General features: G+C 45.7%; 1 non-coding gene across 1 annotated transcript; it reads right to left on the reverse strand.

Moving 5' to 3' along the window:
- Positions 1-3,143: 3,143 nt before the first annotated feature.
- Positions 3,144-3,251, reverse strand: LOC112085960. The gene has a single exon (XR_002899213.1). It is a non-coding gene; the product is annotated as a small nucleolar RNA R71 (small nucleolar RNA).
- Positions 3,252-11,650: the final 8,399 nt, after the last annotated feature.

Here is an 11,650-nt window from a genome sequence, read left to right on the forward strand (position 1 = left end):
GAAGTCATTTGGAGCTTAAGAAGAGGAGCAGAGAAGAAAACGGTGAAGAAAAGGGTCAAAAATGGTGAAAACCGCTTGGAGGAATTTCTCGGCCAAATCGCGTACTGGCCGGACAGAAACCTCGGTCAAAAAGTTTACCGATTGCTCATTACCGGCCAAAATCCTTACCGATCGACCAAAATCAGCCTGGGTCGAGTATCGGGTGCAAAATACCACGGGTTGAGTTTTTGGCCGAGGCGAGAGAAATTTACGACCAAAAAGCTTACCGCGGTACACAGCCCTCGGTCATTTTCCTTACCGCGGGAAGCTTTTCTCGACCAAAATCTATCCTTGTCCGCACATTTCAAAGATCAACAATCCGGGGAACCTTCCGGTCCGAATCAGTTGGCGGCAATCAAGCAAAGATCCCAGAACGATCGGAATCATCCAATTCGGACCACTGGAGAGAAAGATACAGCTTCCGGAAGATGCACCAGCATTACGCGCATCCGAGAACCGAAAGGCGGAGCCCAAAGATCACGGCGGACGGAGCCTTTCCGGACCGAATTAGCTTGCCCGGTCTTCATTAAAGTTTGAGATCTGTGGAAGCACTTCTCAGGACAGTTGGAATCGCTTAGTTCGGAGCAGTGGTTTGAAAGATAAAGTCTCCGGAGTTCACATCGGTCCAAAAAGCCTGTTTTCCGGTGATTTCAATGCGGTGCAAAGATGTGAAATCCAGGAAGCCTTCCACTCCCCAAGCTCCGACGGTTTCTTCACCAAAGTTCTAGCTTATTAAGTCATCTTGACTATGGGACTGGTCTCAGAGCATTTGGAGTCGTGTGTTTAAAGCTGCTGTTTCCGGAAGGCAATATGGTCGAAACGAGCCCAAAAGAGTCGCGATACACGCTAAGTATTTTCTCAAGCCTCGACATTGCTCAAGCCAAGGCTCATATCTTGGGAGTATTTTGAACTAGATCTCAGGTTGACACCTCGGCACGATGGAATCAAGGCATGCACACGTAAGAAATGAAGCTGGAAACGACTAAGTATTGGACGTGCACCTCGGTGTAATGACCTCAGCGTGCATGCCGGACTCTGTTCTCCCGAACCCCTCGACCACCAAGCACCTCGGCATAAAATGCCGAAGTCCCTTGTCACAAACCCAGAATCAAGAACGAGATGGCTCAAGAACACACACGAGAAGATGGATCAAAGACTAGGGTTCATGCATGTTCTTGGCGTGTTCTTCACGAGATCTTCATTTGGATCCAGACTCACGTGCACTCCTCGACATGAAGACCTCGGCTTCACTCTCCGACACACCGTGGCACTCACCCATCAACCCAAGAAAGCGGTTCAGTACCCGGTTTGTTCCGGGCTGACCCGCGACACTTTCCCTTTGCTATAAATACATTTTAGGACCAAAAACCTAGAATCTTATCTCTTATCTGTTTTTAGCTTTAAGAACTTGCCTCTTTTGTGAAACTGGATTAATCTAATCCGATATCTCGTTTTTGCATCAGAATCTTGTTCTTTCTTTATTTTCTTTTATCATCCAGCATTAAACTCCTTATCATGACAAGCTACACGTCTTGCAAAGGACTTAGTGAGCTGGTTATGATCAGTGAGTAGTCGTTTAAGTGGCTTTAGATAAGTAGATTAGGGTGCTTTCAAAGTAGATTAGTGGGTTTAGGTGTCTAGTCTTGCATGTTTCATTCCTTAACCGACGAGATCTCTAGGCTGGATCCAAGCACATCACTTGAGGTTCAGATCTTAGACATATCTCGCATCAAAAGTGTTAGTAGAAATATCTGAACCACTCGGTTAAGGGTTTAAGAGTCTTTCATCGCGAGAGTGATAGTTTGTTCTCTTAAATGGCATTTTTGAACTGAATCTTATAGCTGACTGATTCATGCTTCTCAAAAGGGATTTTGGTATGAAAGAGGATCAGTTTAGATGCTTAATACTTTCATGAGAAGATTAACATGCCTTGAGTTCAAAGTTAAATGAAATCGCTTGATAAAATGATTCATTAACCCACTAGTTTAGCTTGGAAGCACCCGAGTCGATTATCTTGTCTAAAGTCTCTGCCTTTATCATTCATTATAATCATCTGAATCGTTTATTTGTAATTTGCATCTTAGCTTTGTTTAACTTATCATTTGCTTTACTTTTATGCTCATTTGCTTGTCACTTAGCTTAGTAAAAACCTTCATCGATCTGTCTTGACTTAAGTCAACAAATGACATAGATAGTGTCTCCACTACAAGCTTGGATTGATAACCCCTTGTACTACAAGGACATGGGTATTGATAACCTCTATAAAGAGTGAAAACTCTTAGTTATCAATTGGCGCCGTTGCCGACTTGTGGGAGCATTATTCTCTTATTTGTTCTTAAGATCAGGACTTTCCTTTCTTTTGTTTTACTGATTCTTTTGCAAGTTCTTGTTTTGATTTCAGGTGCATGAAAACCAGGTCTCATAGCACAGAACCGCCTTTACCATACGACAATAACATCAACAGGATTGAGAGGCGAGCTCGCGAGAGAGAACGGCACTTTGAACGACTTGGAATGGCAGAACAGCAAAGGATCGAGCAACAAGCTCAAGAAGCCGAGCACCAGGCTCAGGCTAATCAGGCGCAGGCAGGAAGAAACGAACAACAAGCCTATGTAAATTAACAACAGGCTCAAAGGAACGAGAGGCTTGCCCAGCAAAACCAACAACAAGCTAATAGAAACGAGCAACAAGCCCATCATGTTCATCCGCCACTGCCACAAGCTCAGAGACAACCTCCTCCGGTCTTTGTTGGAGAGAACGACCGAGCTAATGCGCACCAATACCGAGCTGGGATTCAAGCTCCACCAGTTCAGAATAACAACTTTGAAGTTAAAGCTTCCCTGCTCAATATGGTGCAGAACTCAAAGTTTCACGGTCTAGCCGGAGAAGACCCTCTTGAACATCTAGATCAGTTTGATCGAGTTTGCGACTTAACCAAAATCAATGGTGTTTCGGAAGACAGCTTCAAGCTACGCTTGTTCCCATTCAGCCTCGGTGATAAAGCTCACCAGTGGGAAAAGAACCTCCCGAGGGGTTCTATACAAACTTGGGAGCAGTGTAAACTGGCGTTCTTATCAAAGTTCTTTTCCACATCACGCACGGCTAAGCTCAGGAATCAGATCTCAAGTTTCACGCAGCACAACAACGAGAGCTTTAGTGAGGCTTGGGAACGGTTTAGGAGCTATACTAACCAATGTCCCACACCACGGCTTCTCAGAGGCATCCCTCTTGAGTACTTTATACCGAGGTGCACTCCCCAAGATCAGAAACCAACTCGATACAGCCTCAAATGGAAAATTTCTTGGGAAAGAGATCAATGCGGCAATGGAACTAGTCGAGAACCTAGCAATGTCCAATGACACATATGGAGAGGACTTTGATAGGGCAAACTGTACAGAGGGATCCAGTGATGAACAACGTATGAAAAAGGATATAAGAGAGCTTCAGAGCAAGCTTGACAAGGTTTTAATGGCGCCTCAAAAGCCAATACACTTTGTAGGCGAATTTGATGAGCAAGGGCCAAGTTTTGACAATGTTAATGAAGATGGTCTAACTCAAGAAGAGCTGAATTACATAGGGAATCAGCAGAGGTATCAGCGGTTTAACAACTACAACAGTAACCCAAACCTCTCATACAGAAACCCGAATGTAGCTAACCCTCAAGACCAAGTGTACCCTGCTCAACAACACCAACAAAGCTATGCTCAAAAAGCTCCTTTTCAGAATACCTTCCAGCCCAAGCAACAGTTCAGTGGGCAACAGCACGGCTACACTCAGCAGAATCAAGCAGCTCAAGGTAACAACTTCACCAGCCAACCGCAGCAACACAAATTTCCACCAGGGTTCAATCCACAGCCGATAGCTAATCAGCAACAGATTCAGGGACCGGGCAGAATCAGATGGGGAACGACGTCTGTGGGATATTACAGCAGCTGTTACAGGGCCAGCAAAGGGTTGAGAGCCAGCACGCGACAATGCAGCAAGATATCAGGGAGCTTAAGCAGAATCAAGCATCTACATCATCAAGAGGCCCGGCTCTACCCGGTAAACCGGAGCCGAACCCTAAAGAGTATGTGAACGCCATCACATTGAGGAGTGGTAAGGAATTACAAACTCCAACGCCTAAAACAACGCTCATTGAGGCCAATGAGCAACTAGAGGGGGAGGCAGCCTCAGATGATGCGCATAAAGAAGAAGTCTCAGAGAAGGAACCGATCAAGGACAAAGGAAAAGAGGTGGAAAACACAACCGAGCTTGAAAAGCCCTATGTTCCACCACCACCTTATCAACCCAAGATACCGTTCCCAGGGCGTTTCAAAAAGAAAATCCTAGACAAAGCCAAGGCGGTCTTTGAGAAACACTTGGAGAACACGCAACTCACCTTACCCATTATAGATGCTTTCTTAGCTATACCCCAGCTTGGGAAGTTTCTAAAAGACGCGATCCTCAACAAGACAAAGGAGCTCCAGGGTATGGTGATATTGAGTCATGAGTGCAGTGCCATAATACAAAGAAGATCTATACCAAGGAAGCTATCTGATCCGGGCAGCTTTACTTTGCCGTGTGCCTTAGGTCACCTGAAGTTCTCAAACTATTTATGTGATCTTGGAGCTTCTGTGAGCTTAATGCCTTACACAGTGGCCAAGAGATTGGGATACAAAAGCTACAAGCCGGCCAAGATCTCTCTTGTATTAGCTGATAGATCGGTTAGATTACCGGTGGGGTTGCTTGAGGATCTACCTTTGAGGATCGGAGAGATAGAAATCCCCACGGACTTCATAGTTCTTGAGATGGACGAGGAACCATTAGACCCTATCATCTTGGGCCGACCGTTCTTAGCAACCGCAGGAGCCATAATAGATGTGAGAGGAGGAATGATTGAACTACACATCGGTTCTGAGACTATGAAGTTCAACGTGAAGGAAATGATGAAGAAACCGACCATTGGAGGTCAGGTCTTCTATGTGGAAGTGATGGAGGAGCTAGCTGATGAGCTCCTAGAAGAGTTAAACGCTGAAGACCCATTGCAAGTGGTCTTGACACGTGAACAAAGCGAGCACGGGTACTTGAACGAGGAAAGCGAGGTGTACAAGCGTCTTTTGGACCAACCGAGGGAACTTGGAGCTGAGGCGAGGTTTTTGGAGCTCAGGAAGAGTGGCCTCGACATCTTAGACAGCGAGGGATCCACGGAAACAGAAGAGACACCTCGGGATATCATGGCCGTGAAAACTCATACCGAGGCCGATGGTAAACCGCGCGAGAATGAAGCAAAGGCCGAGGAAGCTGTTCTCAGGTTTTAAAGCGATGTGAGGAGCATAGGCTTGTCTTAAACTGGGAGAAGTGTCATTTCATGGTCCAAGAAGGCATTGTCTTGGGACACAAGGTATCAGAGAAGGGTATTGAGGTGGACAAGGCCAAGATCGAGGTGATGGTGAACCTACAAGCTCCGAATTCGGTAAAGGGAATAAGAAGCTTCCTTGGCCACGCTGGGTTCTATAGGCGGTTCATTAAGAATTTCTCCAAGATAGCCAGGCCCTTGACCAGGTTATTGTGCAAAGAAGTGGAGTTTATCTTTGATGAGGAGTGTGAAGAAGCGTTTAAGAGAATCAAGGAAGCTTTGATCAGTGCACCGATTGTACAAGCCCCTGATTGGTCTTTACCATTCGAAGTGATGACTGATGCATCTGACTATGCCGTGGGAGCTGTCTTGGGGCAGAAGAAAGATAAGAAGCTCCATGTGATTTACTATGCCAGCCGCACCTTGGACTCGGCTCAAGAAAAGTATGCCACAACCGAGAAGGAAATGCTTGCCATTGTGTTTGCATTTGACAAATTCAGGAGTTATCTAGTGGGATCAAGGGTCACGGTTTACACAGATCACGCGGCCTTGAGGTACCTAATGTCTAAAAAGGACGCTAAGCCGAGGCTTTTGAGATGGGTCTTATTGCTCCAAGAGTTTGATATGGAGATACTTGACAAAAAAGGCATTGAAAACGGAGCCGCAGATCACCTCTCCAGGTTGAGAATTGAAGAACAGGTCCCAATTGATGATGCATTACCGGAGGAGACCCTTATGCTAGTCAAGTCTTACCTAGAAGTGGAGGAAGCCAACACGATCAAAGAAAGAAGCCTTCCATGGTTCGCGGATCTTGTGAACTACTTGTCTTGCGGTTTAGAGCCACCGGATCTTGATACTTATCAGAGGAAGAAGTTCTTTAGAGATGTGAAGAGGTATCATTGGGATGAGCCGTACCTTTACGTGCTTAACAAGGACCATCTCTATAGGCGATGTCTGGTCGAAGAAGAGATTCATCCGGTGTTACAAGAATGCCATGGTTCATCGTATGGTGGTCACTTAGGGGCATTCAAGACGGTTGCCAAGGTTTTACAAAGCGGGTTCTGGTGGCTGACTATGTTCAAGGACGCTCAAGATGTTGTATCAAGGTGTGAGGCTTGTCAACGGCACGGTAACATATCCAAGAGAAATGAGATGCCCCAAAATCCAATCTTTGAAGTAGAGGTCTTCGACTGTTGGGGTATTGACTTTATGGTTCCCTTTGTAAGCTCATATGGAAATCAGTATATCCTTGTCGCGGTGGACTATGTGAGTAAGTGGGTTGAAGCGTTCGCATCTCCGACCAACGATTCAAAGGTAGTGGTAAAACTCTTCAAGAGTATCATCTTCCCACGTTTTGGAGTCCCAAGGGTAGTAATCAGCGATGGGGGAAGCCACTTTATCAACAAGACTCTTGAGAGTCTTTTGAAAAAGCACGGAGTAAAGCACAAGGTGGCCACCCCTTATCATCCGCAAACTAGTGGCCAAGTGGAGGTCTCTAACCGACAGATTAAAGCTATTTTGGAAAGAACCGTGAGCTCATCTAGGAAAGATTGGAGCAAGAAACTTGATGATGCTTTGTGGGCTTACAGAACCGCGTACAAAACCCCCATTGGAACCTCACCGTTTAACTTACTCTATGGGAAAAGCTGTCACTTTCCAGTTGAGTTGGAATACAAGGCCTTGTGGGCAGTAAAACTTCTGAACTTTGACATCAGGACCGCACAGGAGAAAAGGGTCTTACAGCTTCATGAGCTTGAGGAAATCCGTTTAGATGCTTTTGAAAGCTCTAAGATCTACAAAGAAAGAACCAAGGCGCTCCATGACAAGAAGATACACAAGAGAGAGTTCAAAGAAGGGGACCAAGTTTTGTTGTTTAACTCAAGACTTAAGTTGTTCCCTGGGAAGCTGAGGTCTAGGTGGTCCGGTCCGTTCACAATTCTTGAAGTAAGGCCCTATGGAGCGGTCGTTCTAAGGGGAAAAGATGGACAAGGTTTTGTGGTAAACGGTCAGAGAGTAAAGCACTACTTGGCATCAGAAACAAGAGAGGGAGCTACCTCAGTTCCTCTTCTTGAACCAGAAACAGCCTGAATAGGTATGAAAATTCAAACTTAGCGACGTTAAACAAAGTGCTCTTGGGAAACACCCCAAGCTTATCCTTGTACATATTTCGTTTTTCATGCTCTTTTTCTTTTTATTTGAAACCTTTTGAAGGGTTTGTTAAGTGTTTCAGGAGTTAGACAGTGAACCTCAAGGATGAAAGTAAGAAAAGGCTTGAAAAAGATACGGCCTGATGATTTAAGTCAGAGAGTATTCATAGCCTCGGTATCGACCCTCGGTATATTCATACCGCAGTCACCTTTTACCGAGTAAAAGCTTGAGAACCTCAGCTAAACTCCTCGACTTAATTTCATCATGGCCGTGTCTGAGGATAGCTGTAGTGAAAATGACTAAGTGTCGGGGAGGCTCACGGTGTAAACACCTCGGTGTAATAATACCGAGGGGCGATGTTCACTTAAAACGATCTAAAACCTCGATCCAAGGCCGCGACCAGTTTACACCAAGGCCAGCCCGCTTGAACCCCCAGCACCAAATGTTCTTTGTTAAAACAAATGACCTCGACATGATACCCTCTTGGTGGAGCATGCCGAGGTGCCCGGTTTCAAGAACGATCAAAAACAAGAACACTTGGGACACTTAGATCGAAGAAGAAGGTTTGCGCGAACCCAAGGAAAAGACGTGAAGGCCACGGAGATCTACTCGTTAGCATGAGCTCAAACCACTCAGCTTGGTGCCCTCGGGGTGGAACAAGTCGAGGCCGCTCAAGTTAACACGAGAAAATTTGGTTTAGTCCGTACGGCCCACGTCATCCCCATGTCGCGTCCGTTTGAAGGCTTTGCGCGGTAATTCAAATTTAAACGCCCGGTCAAGATGGTTTTTGGCGCGGTCAACGGTCGCAGCTGGAGGAGAAGGGGGGGGACCAGTCCCACTACAGTCCAAACGCCAGCTGGAAAGCGCGCTCCAGCCCATACCAGCCTCCATCCCGAACCAAAACGCAGAGTTTGCCTTCTTCTCTCTTTTCTCTGCATTTCACGAACACAACTCTCTAATTTCTCAGTCATTTCGTGTGATTCCAAGCGTTCTAGACTCGTTAGGGTGTTGTCTATTCAGCATAAGCATCTCACTAAGCTTGAATCTTGGATTCCCAAAGGTATTTGCATCTTAAAGAACTCATCTTTTTCCTTCATTATTTGCGAGCTTTAATGTTTGTAAAATGTGGAATCGATTCTTTTAGAACATATCGGCCTTTGGGAACAATTTTAGAAATTCCATCGGGATAGACAACGCATGAACAACCGGTCTTTGTTCTGAAAATCACTTGTTCTTGAGTTTTTAAAATTCTTGAAAAAAATGCGCTTGGAATTGGCTTAAATGGTGAACCGAGTGTTGTTGAGCTGAACTGTCTAGATATCTTGTCTCTCTCTGGTTGTTCTAGCTTGTTGGTACCCTCTTTGATGTTTGAAAAAGCTATAACCCTGGTCTTGTTAGAAGAAAAGCTCCGTTCTTGCTAACTTTAGAAACATGTGCTTATCGATATACTTGATTCTAACGGTTTCTTTGAGAATCTGCCTTGCAGATGACCGGCGACCGAGCTGTTCCCACTCATGAGATGAACAAAAACGAGGCCCAGAAGAGGGGTACGAAAGGAAAAGCTGTGGCCGTGGCGCGCAATGGTGGAACAAGCAAGAAACCCTCAGCGAGACCCGATGGTGAGCCTGCTGCTAAGCGCGCAAGGAACGCCGAGCTCATTCCGGCACCGGCCCTTGAATCAAGAAGAAATGGGAAGCAGGCTGCCGTTGGATTCGACAAGGATGAGCTCAGAGCCATAGTCCCCCATGAAGCCAACTGTGGCAAGAAAGCCAAAAAGGAACCGAAGCCCGAGCCCGAGGAAGAACATTTCCCAACTACTGAGGAGTACTTGGACCACTTTAACTCCATAAGAGTGGCTCAAGGTCGGTTCCCTGATATGGAGTTGTTGAGGAAGCTTGGGATACTCGATGATGTTACCCTCATCTTTCAAAACATGGGTTTGGCCGAGTTCTTCACGATGAGCGATGTTGCCTATGAAGGGATTACACAACAGTTTCTTGCCACTTTGGAGGTCGTCATCTACCCCAAGAGAGATCCCAAGCGTTTACATGGCAAAGGGTTTGGCCACATTGAGTTTGACATGGAAGGCATACACTACAAGGTCAGTTTCAAGGAGCTTGATGAGATATTTGGGTTTGAAAGGAATGGAAGCTCGCTTGACAAGTTCGTGTACCCAAAAGAAGAGTTGGCTGCCTTGTGGGAAACGATCGCTTTTGGACCTTACTTTGGAGGCAAGAGCAAGACGAGTTGCATCAGGAACCCCGCGATCAGATACACCAACCGAGTTCTCGTCTCCACATTCTTCTCGACCTATAACCCCGGTGTTATTCACACGGCCGAGCTTGAGTTGTTGGGACTTGGACTGAACCTGCTCATCACTCAAATGAAGAACAAGAAGGAGTTCCAAGGACCAATGCATGTACCCTCTCTAGGCGCGTTCTTTGCAATCCAAATGCTTACTTACAGGCACAATGTGTGGTGTGACCGAAAGAAGAAAGGAGCAAGAAGGCTTCAGAACGGTTGGATTGTCACTAAGATTTTGAGAGCTCAAGGGTTCATATTCCCTGATTCACCATCAAGGCCGAATCTCATCGATGAGCAATACCTAAGTAAAAGTGGTTTCTTCGGAGGCAAGTCAGGGGACAAATGGGTTTACCACTTCACCCTACTGCATAGAGACGGCACGGAGGTCCTACTGCCTAACCGAGCCCTCACCATACTTGATAAACAGTGTAACGTCTCCTTCTATGTCCTCAAAGATCAGTTGTACAACCCATCTCTCGACCCACCAATGCGCAAGTGTACCAAGGCCGCACCTAGTAAACCTCAGTACGAGAACGGCCCAGCCGGCTGTGAGAACGAAGAAGAAAAATACTATGAGAGAAGGATCGGAGCAGGCCGCTATCATTTTGATCCATATGTGTGGGGGGAGCCTGAATACCACACCAAGAAGTTGTACTCGCGAGTGAACACCCTCCAAAAGTGGTGTAAGTGGCAAGACAAAACCATCCACGCATTGGTGGATTGTGTGAGGCATTTGAAGAAGAAGGTAAAGCAGCTCTCGAGGCCGTCCTCACCGGATAAGAACTCAGCGACCTCAACCGCACCGATTACAGAGGAAGGAGTTGGAGAAAGCTCAAACGCGAGGAACCCGGAGTTTCCACCAGGGAAAGAGGACTGGATCGATCCTGCCTCGGCATTCTTACCTGAACCCTCGGAGAGCAGCCCACCACGTCAGTCCACGCCCTCTTGCTCAACATCAAATCCCTCGTATTACTTGGGATCAGACCTCTCCGACTGAGGTATCGACTTCAAACTCTTGTACATATGCATCTTGTATATACCATATTGCATTTAGTTTATCTTCTTACTTCTCTCACACGCTTTTATAACACATGGGACTGTGTTATTTAAGTGTGGGGGAGGAGCTTCGTGTTTTCTAATCTTGTTTCCTTTGTTCTTATTTGACTTTTGCATTCTTGTGTCTCATTTAGCTTTGTACATATGATAAAATTGCATCATTTTAGTTGCATCTTGCATTATAAGATCGAGTCTAGCTGCATCATGTAGGATTGCATCAGTGCAATGAGCAATGATAGTTTTTTTCCTAGAGAGTAAATCAATTGAGAACTTGAACTAAATATGCTTGTGAAACTCATTCTGTCCTTGTAAAGCTTGAAACGATTTGAATCTGAGAAGCAAGTCTGAAATACACTCAACTCTAGCTAAGTGATAACCTTGAACTTGAAATGTAATTATCTTTTGATGCATTGCTTGAATAGGCTTGTGGATACCGATATACATACTTGAGCTAGAATCATTGTTTTTACCACCCTCCTTCCTTAGCTCAAGTAGCTGAATCCGCATCATGGATCAGTTCCCTCACCTTGAACCCATCTTTCTTTCGAGCCAATGTTTGTGTGTGAATTGTAAGGCCACCTTGGACTGAACTTGGCAGAAAGTGTTAGGTTTAGAGCGACAAGGGCTTGGCTCATTGAGTGGTATGTTCCAACATCAGGAACTAAGAGTATTGGTGAGAAATAAGTGTGGGGGAAAAGACTTGTTGGTGAGTGGAAAAAGGTGAGCTGAGTGGAAATGTAAGAGTGGAATTAGCTAGGGGAACGA

This window comes from Eutrema salsugineum, unplaced genomic scaffold, assembly GCF_000478725.1.
Source record: "Eutrema salsugineum unplaced genomic scaffold, Eutsalg1_0 scaffold_28, whole genome shotgun sequence".
Lineage (NCBI taxonomy): Eukaryota > Viridiplantae > Streptophyta > Magnoliopsida > Brassicales > Brassicaceae > Eutrema > Eutrema salsugineum.